The sequence below is a fragment of the Lissotriton helveticus genome, chromosome 1_1 (assembly GCF_964261635.1).
Source record: "Lissotriton helveticus chromosome 1_1, aLisHel1.1, whole genome shotgun sequence".
NCBI classification, from domain to species: domain Eukaryota; kingdom Metazoa; phylum Chordata; class Amphibia; order Caudata; family Salamandridae; genus Lissotriton; species Lissotriton helveticus.
This window is the reverse complement of record NC_136057.1, coordinates 475,413,042-475,427,787: the sequence shown is the minus strand read 5'-3', so window position 1 is coordinate 475,427,787 and position 14,746 is coordinate 475,413,042. Positions and strand designations below refer to the sequence as shown.

General features: G+C 40.9%; 1 protein-coding gene across 1 annotated transcript in view; it reads right to left on the bottom strand.

The window, feature by feature from the left end:
* MYRFL (myelin regulatory factor like) overlaps positions 1-14,746 on the bottom strand; it is an 874,676-nt gene that overhangs the window by 476,976 nt on the left and 382,954 nt on the right. The gene's annotated exons all lie outside the window — the stretch shown is intronic.

Below are 14,746 nucleotides of genomic sequence, written 5' to 3'. Positions count from 1 at the left end.
TGGATCACGGCCTCCCTCGATCAAGTCCTTCCCTCTTATCCATCTGGGTCAAAGAGACAAACCAAATCTGCACCTTGGTACACAGAAGACCTTAGAGAGAGAAAACGCTTCTGCAAGAGACTAGAAAGGCGCATGACGTATAACCCTACTGACAAAACCATCTACTGGGACGCGATCAGGGACTACAAATTAGCAATAAAAACCTCACAAGCAGCATACTACAATGACAAAATCACAAAGGCAAAATCCAAACCGAAAGAAATATACCAGATAGTGAGCTCCCTGATAAAACCACCCCCGCCCGCCGTAGAGAATAGCAGCTCCCCCTCTAAATGCAATGAGTTGGCTGACTTCTTTTTTAACAAAGTTAATAAAATCTACCTCTCCTTCCCTGATCCAGCTACTGAACCATCCACCCGACACTCCGACTCAGCCTTGGATATGGTAACTCTCTCTCATAATAAGCTAGAGTCCTTTCCACTGTTGAACCTGGAAACGCTGGAATCTTTAGCACAGCAAATCAAGTCCGGCTCACCATGTGACCCGACCCCCCGGGGCTCGTTGAGGCTGGCTGGCAAGACCATCTCTCCTACTTTGATGGAGTTGCTGAACTCCTCCATCCTCAGTGGGACGGTACCAATGACATGGAAGCAGGCGATGGTACGGGCCTTGCTAAAAAAACCTGCCCTTGACCCAGCCAACCCCAGCAACTACCGCCCGATCTCTCTGCTCCCATGGGCGTCAAAAATCCTGGAGAAACACGTTAACACCATCTTAACAAAGTTTCTTGAGGAAAACCACCTCCTCGACGTTTCCCAGACGGGTTTCCGCCCAAAACACGGGACGGAGACTGCTCTACTGGCCGTGACCGAGGAAGCAGGACGGATCTTGGATCGAGGGGGATCAGTGGCAGTGATCCTCCTCGATCTGAGTGCCGCCTTTGACACGGTACATCATACTATTCTGATGAACCGTCTCGCCGACCTAGGAGTGTCCGGAGAAGCCCTGGCTTGGTTCAAATCTTTTCTATCAGATAGAACCTTCCAGGTCTTTGACGGCACTTCCGTCTCATCGAGCAGGCCTCTGGGATGTGGAGTCCCTCAGGGCTCTTCACTGAGCCCCACGCTCTTCAATGTGTACATGAGGCCGCTGGCTGGGATTGTTCGTCCGCATGGTATTGACATCATTTCCTATGCGGACGACACCCAGCTGGTGGTCTCCCTTGTGCAGAAGAGCGGCCTCCAATCGCCGCCCAATCTATCGGCGTGCCTGGAGGAAGTGAGGAGCTGGATGATGGACTCATGCTTGAAGCTCAACGACGACAAAACCAAGCTCATGCTCCTAGGCCCGGCGGCCCCCTCCACTCTAGAGCTACTATGGCCAGTGAGCATGGGGGCGGCCCCTGCCCCCAGCGACAACATCAAAAGTCTGGGGGTATGGCTAGATAAGTCGTTGAGCTTCAATACCCAGGCCACGAAGGTGGCGGCCACCTGTTTTGGCCTCCTCAGGGTAATCAAAAAAATCCTCCCCCTTCTCCCGTTTGAGGCCAGGCAGATAATTATACAGGGCCTCGTCCAATCCCGCCTGGATTTTAATAACGCACTGTATCTTGGAGCACCGGACTACACCCTACAGAAACTTCAGCGCGCCCAAAATTGTGCTGCACGTGCGCCCTTGGAGTCCCACGTAGGACCTCAATAACTGCTGGCCTAAGAGCGCTGCACTGGCTGCCTGTTAGGAGCAGAGTTAAGTTCAAAGCCCTGTGCATTGCTCACCAGGCTTTCTGGAAAATGGGCCCAGAAATAAACTCCTCCCTCATTTCCCCCTACCTGCCCAACAAGGCGCTTTGATCCTCCTCTGCTTTTCTGGCCAAAGTCCCTAAAATTTCTAGAGCCAGAGCAGGGGGACGCTCCTTCTCCTTCAATGTGTCTAAACTGTGGAACTCCCTCCCCCTCCACATGAGAAGCAATCCAAACCTAACGTGGTTCCGAAAACAACTCAAAACCTTTTTCTTTCAGTAACCTAAAGCTTCCTGTCCTCTTGAGGGCATCTCTGAGAGTCATAGCGCCTGGACGCCTGAGGGCAACTGTAGCGCTCTATAAATTTTATTTTCATTTCATTTAATTTAATTTCATTGGGTGATCTGGCGAGGGAAGAGGATTCAAAGCCATTCTATGTAATTTTTATTTGCAAATAGTACTAATGCAGAGATCTTTGGTGCTGAGAAGGAAAACATAATAAAGAGTGCTGTCATGAACCCCCAACATTAGCTGCTTAAGTGTTGGTTAATGCCACTGGACAGTGTTTGTAACATAAAACCTTTTCAATAAAATGTAAGGCTCTGGTAAATTTGATCGGAGACGCTGGTCTCTAAACAGAAGCTCAAGCATACCGCTGCAATTAAATGGTTTGCTGCAGAGAGAAGGATCAATGGAATAATAGATGAAGAGAAGTAAGAATTGATGGATGGATTGATTGAGAGGAATGGAATGGATGGGTGAATGAAGAGAAAGACGGATGGATGGGGAGAAGGACGAATGGAGAAATATGGATGACCAAATTCATTTTAGGTGTATAAGACATAATTGGCATCGTTGTTTCAGGATTTTCTTTTGGGAGCAGCTAAATGAGAGGTGAACTTGTTCATCCTTCTCGTTCACTCACAGACACTTGGGGTATGTTTGGAAGTAGGGGATTTTTCATTTTTCTGGCTACTCCTTAGATAAGCCTATGGACCTGAGAGAAATTAAAAGGAGAAGTAATTAATTATTTAAAAGCCAAGGATTATTCACTTTTGTAAAGGTGGTTAATTTGGGTTCTGTGCAGTTGGCTGCAGGAAGGGAATTCCATATTTTAGTGCTGCAGAGAAGATCCAATCTCAAAGGTGTCTCTTTTGAGCATTGGGTGTGTGGTTCACCTAGTCCAGACAAACTTGATGCATAATATTGCACGTAAGGTAGAGAGAAAGATCAATTCAGAGCTAGAGGTTCAGTGATAGTCAGTGACAGCTCCTCCAAGGTGACTGGAGCACATGGGGCTTGGTGATGCTCAGGTGCAGAACACCTCAAACTTTAGATATCTGCTATTTGATTCCAATCTTGGGCAATCGCAGAGGCACCATTCCTGGACCCTCTCCAGGAGGTCATCAGAGATACCCACTCAAGCAAAGAAGCGGCTCAACGGATTCACAATTATGTTTAAAAAGCTGGTTGGGTGCATTGTGGGTGGAAGGTGTAGAGCATGTACTGGAATTTATTGTATTTTTCTTTGGCAGGAAAATGCGATACTTGTCAAATATTGCAATATTACACAAAAGGTGGTAAAATAATGTGAATTGCTGCTTAAAACCTCAAGGCAACACTTTCACAAATTATTGAGTGTAGAAATACTATTTAACATGTCAAATTTAGAGATGTCCCTACACAAAATGTGTACACTTGTTGTGTGAGAAATAATTTTATTTTCTGACACCTCAATCCTTTATTTTCTGTACATGTGCTAACAGTAAGTAGGCTAAAAACAAAATATATCAGCTTAGAAAGCATTCCGAAAAATTCCTCAACACAGGAGTAATCCCCTGGCTGGTAACTAGTCATAATATAAAAAAATATATATTGAATGGACAAAATATCGAGTTTTTAATATCAGGATATCAACTTGCAAAAATATAGTGGTTAAAAATATCGACATTTAGGTAAGAAATATCGATTTTAATATTATCGAAGTTAGTAATATCAATTGTCAAAATATCGTTGTTAATGATATTAATTTTTTTTGTGTTTTGTATGGTAGTATTTGTGTCAAAAGTATGTATATATTTTGTAATGTTTGTTTGAATTTTTTTAAAGTAATGAATTTTATGTTAATTAATTTTTGGGTAATTTAATTCCATAGCGGGTTGTGGGTTTATAGGAGAATAGGGTGGGAAGTAATTTAATTATAGCATATTTTTAAGGAATTATTTTGAAATAATTAATTATATGTTAATTATTTTCTGCGTAATTTAATTCTGTAGTAGGTTGTGGGTTTATAGGGGAATAGGGTGGGAAGTAATTTAAATGAAATTAATAAATTAATTATTTTATTAAGAAATAATTTAGTATTTAATCATTTATATTGTTAAGTAAGTTAATTCATTTATTATTAATGAATTAAAAATGGATCAATAACAGTTAATAATTAATTGGTAATTATGCTAATTGTTTTAATGTTTTTTTATTAATTAGTAATTAATGAGATATTATTTATGAATAATGTGTAAATATGTTAATTGTGTACGTTTTTTATGAGTGGGTTGAGGGTTGATAGGGGAGTAGGATGGGAAGTAATTAAATTGTAATGTAATTTTTATAATTTTTTATATAATATTTATTAAAACGTATTTTATAGTGTTAATTGTGTGAATTAATTTAGATTTGATGGTTATTCATTTTATTAATTATTATTAGTTAATTATTTAATTGCTAAATAAATATGTTAATTTTTAATATTTTACAATATTGTAGGTGATGTTTATAGGGGGAAATGGTGGGAGGTAAATTAATTTTGAGAAAGTCCCACCCGCTATCCAACAATTTTCCTACTGTTGCACTCACTGGAGTGGGAATAGTAATTTATACCCTCCCGCTATCCAACACTTTCCCTACTGTTGCACTAGCTGGAGTGGGAATAGTAATTTTTATCCACCTGCTATCGAACCCTTTCCCTACTTTTGCACTTGCTGGAGTAGGACTAGTAATTTGTACCCTCCCGCTATCCAACACTTTCCCTACTGTTGCACTCACTGGAGTAGGAATAGTCATTTTTACCCCTATGCTATCGAACACTTTCCGTACTGTTGCACTCACTGGAGTGGGAATAGTAATTTTTACCCCTAAGCTATCCAACACGTTCCCTACTGCTGCACTCACTGGAGTGGGAATAGTAATTTTTTACCCACCCGCTATCCAGCACTTTCCCTACTGTTGCACTCGCTGGAGTTGGAATAGTAATTTCTACCCACCTGCTATCCAACATTTACCCTACTGTTCCACTTGCTGGAGTGGGAATAGTAATTTTTATCCACCCGCTATCCAACACTTTCCCTACTGTACCACTCGCTGGAGTGGGAATAGTAATTTTATCCCCTACGCTATGCAACGTTTTCAGTATTGTTATATTTAATGTAGTGTAAAATATTATTATTTTTTTAAATATTTAATTTAATGTTTTTACTTATAATGTAGAATTTATTTTTATATTTATATTATAGGTTTATTTACATACATATATATATATATATATATATATATATATATATATATATATATATATATATATATGTAATTATATTTTAAATTATGTTTTCAATATTTTATAATTAAAATATTGATTATTTAATATTATTAAGTTAATATATGAAAAAATGCATGTTTATTTTTTTACATTACATTTGTTATTTATTAATGTTAATATGTTTTGATTATGTGTAAGTATGTTTTACTTCATTATATTAATTATTTCATTCATTTTAAATTACTTTTACTACATTTTAAAAAGTCAATATTTTAGCAAACTATATTATTAAAAACGATATTTAGGATTCAATATTTTTTTACTTACCTGTTTGTAGATAGTAAGTCGATATTCTGTCAATCGATATTTTCACCTTGATATTGTGGTAGGTCGATATTCTTCACCTTGATATTCTGTCAGTGATCCCCCGGCTGCATTAGACCCCTATCTGTTGACTCGCTTTCATGCCATTCATGAGGACATCCGGATTTTATAGAAGAAGCATAAAACAATCCATTTTATTCCAGTCTCACAGCAGCTATCCTACCCTACTACTGACGACCTCCTTAAATCTGTTGAACTACATGGACTATGACAGTTTAAATTAACAATGAACAGATGGGCCCAAATTCACAAACAATAGTCTCAAATCTACTCCCCTACAAGTATTCCTGTACACAGGTGGAGGTGTGGAAATGCACATAGATTCCCAGTAGTACATTTCGAAAGCTGCACCAATCACAGTTTTCTATGCGTGCTATTAAGAATGTAATTTGAGTAAATCGTTGCACTGGGAAAAAAAGTCTATTGTGCAAATTCTTTTTCTCTGCAGAGAAAACGTTTTTGCTTGTGGAGAATCTCCTTTTCCCTAAAAACCCAACAAAGTTTGAAGGTGTTCCATTTTCCTTTTTTCTTCTATCGTTCAAGGGATTTACTACACACCTTTGCTGGACTCCAACTATTTCTAGGGTGGGAAAGGGTTGGAGAGGAGTTTGTGAATGGCCACAAATTCACACATTTGTGTAGTATCACAAACTTCCAAGGACTCAGTGCTTAATTTGTACCGGTGATTCACAGAAGGTCGCCACCTGCACTTATTTCACACACCCATAACACTTGGCCAGCTCAAGCACTGTCCTAGCTGTGGCTTGTAGATTCTTTAACATTCAGGGCAGCTGGAAACAGCAGATTACTTCTTCTATATCCACAACATTGGAAACAGGACAGTCATTACATTGATCATTTACCATTCAATGTAGTGCCCGCCGTTCTTCTTGCAGAACCAAAAAAAGAAATAAAACAAGGAGTCCTGCTTGTTTCCCGGGGGAGTTACCTGCTGCTCAGCGGCCCAGCAGGCTGATGGTACACTTAACAGGTGGGCCTGTCTGACAGAAGTGGTAGAAGGTTACAGGCTGAATGGCACTAATGCCTGCCTCTCTGGCTTGCACCACCTCATCAGACAAGTGCCTCTCTGGCTTGTACCACCTCATCAGACAAGGTTTGCAGACCGCCACCTATAATTTTACAAAGTAAGCACTCCTTAAATTAAACCACACCTTGTCCTGCTCACTCCCCACAACTCACCTGGGGCTTACTACTCTGTAATTCAATGTAGTTGTGCATACAATTACACAATAGTAAAAGCCTTTACACCTTCTACAGTACATGATGGAACCATCACATCAGGCAGGCCATTGTTATCTGTAAATTTAACAATTAACGGGGGAAATGGCTTTGTGAATGGGACCCATGGTTTTCACTTTTAGTTTGTCCTTATTTATTTATTTTATTTGAAAGGTTTTATATAGCGCTGGCTAGACCCGGGGGTATCAGAGCGCTTTACATGATCAGAAGCATTACAAGACAAAAACAGTTGTTCATCGAGTAAACACACACATGAAAAATAATAACTTAATTAAGTTAAAAAGGGGCAGAGTGAAAACACTATACATGAGTAGAGGTTGCCAAGAAGAGAGAATTTACACAGTAACCAAATAAATGCAGTTACAGGTAACAAATTAGGTAAAAGGGGGGGGGAGACAAAAAATTCTGGGCAGAGTAACAGGTAAAGCACAATTAATTGAAAATGAGTGGGTGACAACAAATTAGGGCAGTGAAGAGAGTATAGACGGAGAGATATTATAGCAAGAGTTGGGTGGTATGGGTAGAAGAACGGGGGTTGGGGAAAAAGGAGGGGGAAAGTTAAGAGAAAAGAGTGTGATATGTAACAGATCGGGGGGGAGAGGTGAGAGCCAGGAAGTAAGTAAAGGAAAATCAAAGTAAGGTCAGAAGGGGGGTAAGGACCCCAGTAGGTGTTGAGAAGGTGATGTTTTATGTCTTTTTTAAAGGTGAGGTAGGAGGGGTTACAGCGCAGGTCCGTAGGGAGAGCATTCCAGATGTTCAGAGCGTTCCTGGAGAAGGAGCGAGATTGGGTGTTTTTCTTTTTTAGCAGTGGGGGGACGAGGAGGAGAGCATTAGTGCTTCTTGTCGTTCGGGAGCAGCCCGCTTTATTGAGTTTGTTTGTAAGGTACAACAGTGTTTGTTGGTGTAGAGCTTTATACGTAATGCATACAGTATTGTAGAAACATCTTCCTTCAATAGGTACCAATTAAGGGCTTTCAGGGTTGGGTAGACGTGGTCAAATCGCTCATAGTCAGTGATGAGCCTGGCAGCTAGGTGGAGCACAGATCTAAGGGGGACTAGGTGTACTTTGGGGGTTCTGGTGAGGATAGCATTACCATAGTCAATTTTTGAGAGGATAAGTGATTGGACATCCCATTTGAAGTCGTCAGATGTAATAAAGGGTTTGATTTTCTTGAGATGTCGGAAAAGGGCTCCTTTAGCCAAGTTTTTTAAGTGGTCATTCAGAGTTAAATTTTTATCAATAGGGAAACCAAGTGATTTCACAGAGTTGGATAAGGAGAGGGAATAATTGAGGGCATTAAGGTCCAAGATCCAGCCTTGGATGGGGAGGCGACTGTTTTTTGGAAAGAAGAGAATGATTTCAGTTATTTGGGGGTTCAGTTTGCGATGGTTGGACTGAAACCAGGATTGGATCTTACTCAAGGTATTGTTAAGATGAAGTACATCAGAGTGGGATCTGATCTTATAGTAAAGTTGGCTGTCATCATCGTAGGGATGATAATTGATACCAGCTTGCTTCAGCATGAGGGTAAGGGGTTCCATAAATAGGTTGAAGAGAGAGAATAGAGCCCTGAGGGACACCCAAAAGAACAGGTATAGGATTAGAGAGGCAGTCTTTGATATTGATTTGTTGAGTTATGTGTTGGAGGAAAGAGGCAAACCAATTGAGGACTGTGCCATTAAGGCCAAAGTGAGCTTTAAGCAAATTAAGTAAGGAAGAATGGTTAACAGTATCAAAGGCAGCAGAGAGGTTGAGGAATATAAGTTGGCAGGTCTCACCATTGTGGAGGGACCTGTGGATATCATCCACTATGTTAAGTATGGCGGTTTCTGTACTGCAGTCTTTCCTGAAGCCGGATTGCAAGGAGTCAAGTAAGTTGAAATTACATATGTGATTGTTCAATTGAAACAGTGCACATTTTTCGAGGGCTTTAGAAAGAAGTGGGAGGTTAGAGATATGGCGGCGATTGTTAAGGTCATTGGGATCAGGAGTGAGTTTTCTTACAATGGGAGTGAATTGTCTGAGTCGGGGACACATGCCATGGTATGGGAGGTATTAATGATAGTAGTCCAGTAAGGGGCAATGATGTGGTTTAGATCTTGGACAAGGTTAGAAGGGAGAGGGTCTTTGGTGTGTTAAGTCAGCTGTAGTTTAGCAATGATGTAAAAGACTTTGAGTTCAGTCATCGGATGGAAATAGTGCCATGAGGCATTATTTTTCAGCTGTAAGTTTGAAAGGATGTCATCAGGGGAAGTTGGAAAGGGTAGGGGAGTGGAATGATTAGGTGGTAGTGGTGATGTCGACAGGGGAGGTAAGTCTATGGCAGCGTCTACGGCATGTTGGGGATTGGGCGGGACCTGAATTAGATGGAAGGATTGATACATTTTGGCAATTTTATCCGAGAGGAAGTTAGCAATTTCCTCGCATCTCTTGGTTGAAGCCGTCAGCTCTGGGTGGGTATAAGACGATTGTTTCCTGACAATGTTGAACAATTCTCTGGGCCTATTTTTGGCACGATTAAGTTGAGCTGGAAAGAAGGTTGCCTTTTCATTGAAAATGTGTTTCTTATAGGTTGATCTTGCGGATTTGAGGAGGGCGAGATGAGAAGGAGAGGGGTGTTGTCTCCGTGTTCTTTCAGCCAGTCTAAGTGAACGCTGTTTGTTTTTGAGATCTAGATTGAACCAAGATTTGGATGGAAATTTTCTTTGTTGTTTCAGTTTAAGAGGGGCTATTTGGTCCAGGACATCCTTAACAGTCTTATTGTAGTGTTCAGTTAGCTCATTAGTGTTTTGGGTGAGAGGGGGTGAAAAGAAGTTGAGCTTGGAGTTTAGACTCAAGTTCACCCTAACAGACATACTGTGAAACTGTAACACTTTAAGATAAATTTTGCCGTCCGACTTAGGTATGAATACATTTCAAGCGCTATAAGACTTGCGGTAACTTTCAAAGCACTGTAAATTTGATTATGAGGTGAAGCACACCATTAATACAGGCATCTCCGCAACAGGCTCAGAATATATGTGTATGAATACCAAAATTGCTCATTAAACTGTTTCTCCAATCAAAAAGGTGTTAATCTGGCTCCCTGAAGATATATGAGGCGAGCTGCGCGATATCTATATTATTTGGTGTTTAGTGCTTTGAGGACCTAGCTTCAAGGTGTAACAGAGGACTCTGCTGACAGCACTGTTGAGTGTATAAGGAACCAGTCAAGACGCTGTGCTTTGAATGTTTTGATGTGTGGGGTCCGGTTGATGTGTATTACAGAAACGTGAGAGAGAGAGGAGCGCAAATAGCACACTTCAGTTGGATTTTTAAGTAACATGTGTTTATGTTACATTACATATATTTACAATTTTCATGCATAGGGAAACGTGGTGTTTTGTTCACAACCACAGAATTTATGGTTCAGTGCCAAAGCCTAGATCAGGACAGAAGGCTGATGTTTGTAGGGCCATGGTCTGGAACTGATCCTCATTTCTCTCGAAGGAGGATTGCACACAGGCCCCTTCTGCTACATGCAATATGTATACGTCAAGGAGGAACCCCTGATTGTCAGGTGAGTGTTTCTATAAATGCATGGTTGCATCCCCACAAGAAGGCAACATTTTACAGTGGTAGAGAGCAGGTTCTGATGGGCAAGCATGAAATGAGCTTATCCTAAAATGTTAGTCTTATGGGGCTTTAGGAGGGGGAGAGAAGGATCATTTGACTCTTCACCCCCCTTCCCACAGGCTGTTACATTCATGGAATCGAAACCACATTCCTAAACCAAATACTGATTTTCTGGCACAGAGGACGCATTATTATGAGCTGCCCTGATGTCAGGGCGGTGGTGGCTCGGCCATTAGAGTAGAGGAGTGTCGCCCTGCCTGCTGCGAGACCATCAGGCAAACACACAAAAATAAAATGGCATAATAATGCCATTTTATCTGTTCACCAGCTTGCACTGTGTACAGCTCGAGTGTGAGGAAATGGGTAGGGCTGAATCCTGGTATTGCAGGATTACTCATGCCCCTTTCAGTGCGCATGTTGCGTTGGGCGGCTGGCTACCTATGGACAGCCCAACATGCGCACTGTAGACCCAGCAATCCCCGGCCCGAGCCTCAAAATGAGAACTGGGTTAGCTTTCTCCCACCAGTCCTTGAGCTGCTCTCACACTGATGAGAGCAGCTCAAGGATTGGTTGGATTCACGTTCCACTGAGCAGGAAGGAAGTCCTTCAATTCCTGCTCATGGAAACACATGGAGAAGTGCGGCATATCTGTTATTTTTGGCACAATCGCGACCCACAATATTTTCTAAACAGTAGCTGCCACTGTCAGGGCAGGAAATACTGGCTACAAATGTATCAATTGTTTGCAAAGTAACTAAAGGAGATATGTTCAAATTAGCTGAATTTGTTGTTTTGTATCAACCTAATGCCACTCCTTCGGAAAACTGGGAGTGCAGGTTTGGTGAATGCAGTATGCAGACGGTCAAACCTTGCAGCATTTCCATTCTTATGCAGGATTGCACAACTGAAACCCTTTTTCATTATTTCTTGGAGTCTACTGTAAAATAACAATCAATTATCCAAATGAAATTGACCATTTTAATTAAACTTCATCACATCTCTAGTCAGGTGTGCCCAGTGTTAATGAAATAGCAGGAACCATACAGGAATCTTTATCCTTCAATAATTCCACTGCCGCATGAGCTTCACTGCACTGCATACGAACTATTAAAAAGCGCATTCTTCAGTAATATTAGATTTGCACACATATGACAAGATGTGTAAGCACAAGAACAATCAATTATATGCATCAACTTGCCATCACAGCCTCTTTTATATCATGCCCCTCAGAGTCACCTCATAATGCATTCAATTGTGTGCTTTCTTTCTCAGTCAGCAGCATGATTAAACAAGCATTTCCAATTGAATCGGTCTCGCATTTGTGAAAGTTAGAGGTATTGGCGCTGAAAAGGACAATGTTTTTTATGTGTGTTTTTGTATGCCGTGGAGTGAGCATCTAGAAAACGAGAGTCAGAGCTATTGGCGTTGTTAATGTAAATAGTTTTTACTTATATTTTGTGCAGTAGATGCATTTAGCATATTCGAATTATGTGGAGTGGGATTGTGTGTTATGGAGAGTAATTATGTGGTATGGTATTTTGTACTGTGGAGTGTTATGTAGTGGAATTTAATTACGTTGTGTGCTGTTGAATTTCGTGGTGTGATGTAGAATTACGTGGTGTGGATTGTATGTATACGGTGCATTATGTAATTGTATTGTTGATTTGGATTATGTGGTTTCTTGTTGAATTGTGTGGTGTGGAATGAAAAATTGTTACATTGTTTTGTGTGGCGTTGAACTGTGTGGCACTGAATGAAATTATGCTGATTGGAATTATATAGCATGGTGTGGAGTGTCTTTATGTAAATTGATGCTATGTGGAATAGATTAGTTCTATGTGGAGTCTATTTACGTGGTAGTGATTAGAGTGTTATTATGTGGAGTTAAATTACATTATGCTGAATGTCATTATGTGTAGTCTAATTATGGTGGATGGGTTTGAATTGTGTGCTGGTGAACTGTGTGGTGTGGAATTGTGTGGTGGTGTTTGTCACAGTAAACAGCAAGTAATAATGAAGGAAGGGTGGATTTGAAGGAAGAATATAGGGAGGAAGGGTGGAAGAGATGTCGGAAGTGAACGTAAAAGAAAGTAGGATGTTAGAGTGGATTTGAGAGAAGGAGGTAGGGTGGAAGAGATGAAAAGGGAGGAAAGAAGGAAAGAAGGGAGGAAGGGAGAGTGGAGGTTTAAGGAAAGAAAGGAAATTAAAGGACTTTGTCAGAGAAAAGAAGTAATTAGTGAATGCGAAGCAGAGGGATCATGAGGTGAAGAGAGTGAAGTAGGAATGAGGAGAAGAGAAGGGAAGGAGATAAGGAAAAGTGAAAGGAGTGAAGGAAGTGAAGGAGAGAGGAATGAAGAGATTGTAAGGAAGAAGTACCAGATGGAAGGAGGGACATAAGGCGGTATAGTGTGAATTCAGTGGAGAAAAAGTAAAGTGAAAAGAAGACTAGAGGATTGAATGAAAGAAAGGCAGAAAGGGAGTAGAGGCAGAAAGAGACCAGTAATGTTGTGGTCATTGGCAAGATATCTGCTGTTCAGGCCTGTGGTAGAATGAGTTAGTCTTTGTTAGCTTCAAAATGGCAACAATTTAATATGTATAGAATTACATGTCTGTCAGCACAGTCTGCTCCCTCTGCATAGTCAAAAGTATTGTTTTGTTATTGGAAGCTTCCTAGCTATGAGAGACTGTGGAAGCTAACTTCTCCCATGTTGTGCGTAACCCGCCTGAATGTAGGATGTGACTGGTAGCTTGGAAACTGTATACTCAACCAGGCTAAGGTAAAGGGTCTGACTGTCTGTCACCTGCTATCCATGATGAAGGAGAATAAATAGAGTATTATTGAAGGAAGTTTGCTGGATAGCCTATAGACATGTATGTAAAAAGTGGATTGTCATGGCTATATCATTGACATCACCATCAGGGGGTGGACTATGTGCAGCAATAATTCCAGTTCATATAGCTTGCACTGATGTTGGTGCAACCTTAAATCAACATTGGCGACACCTGAGAAGAGGAAAAAGTTACATTTGCACTAACTGAGCAATTAAAAACTGACATTTTCTACAGTAAATTAGTCTAGTTGTGAAAGCAAAAACTACAACGGTGCTAGTGCGTGGTATTTATTCTGGAAATGCAAATGACCTATGTAATTTGTCTCCTGGAGATCACAGCAATCAGCACCCAATATTATTCGAAACACGAGGCAACCCAAATGTGTACAGTCCCTTTGCACACAGAACAAGCTCATATGAGATCTACTTAATGGTATCAGGCGCAGCATAGAAAATTCACTTTAGTTCGGGTCTATTTGTCCTTGCTTCTGTAACAATGTTTGTTTTTCATAATGGGACCAAAATTGGAATTCATTGCCAGGGACAACAGCCAGACCACACACTGCTGAGAGAGTCCGAAACACAGACAGCTCAGCACTGCAATTCAACCATACCCAACTATAATGGAGAGAACTTGGTACAGCTAAGTAGGCCATGAGGGAAGCTAGATGGTCCCTAATAAAAAAGAATAGCGATTTTGCACACCGTCATGCGACATGAGTATTAATATGACACAAGAGTGCGCTGAAGACACTTGCATGCTTGTTAATCACAATAACATAACACCCAGAGCTGCCGACTTTGGAACTGGGTAACCAGGTTTGAGTCTTGGCCTTGCATTTCCTACGCCTACAAAATAAATAAGCAACAAACGACCAAGGTAGGTGATGATGGGAGAGGTGCACGGGTAGATAGATCTAACAGTAGTCAAAAGATGCAATTGGAACAAACAAAACTAAACACAGAAAAAAAATTACAAATGCAGCACCACCCGTAGTCAGTTAATTTCTGCCTGCCTGCTGTGAAGAGATGACTAGAATTCTCTTAAGACAATGTTCCTGTTCAGAGCAAGGAGATACAAGGTACAAGTACTTAACAAGCAGTGATGGGCGGAAAGTAACAATAAAAAAGAAGAGTTCTCCCACACAACAGCTAAAGAAGGAAAGCATACGGAAACTGTACTTTGGCGGTGCTCCTCACCCTTGAATGGAAGTGAGGTATCGGCTGCACAAACGAGTTAGGACGCAGGAAAGAAGAGCGACACTGGAATGAACCTATGGTAAGCAGCAGGCGGGATCAAAGTAGTTTTTAGAATTATAGCAGGTCTATGGCGTATAGCAGGTCTTGCAAGAGCGCTGTCTAGGGTCGACCTAAATAAAAT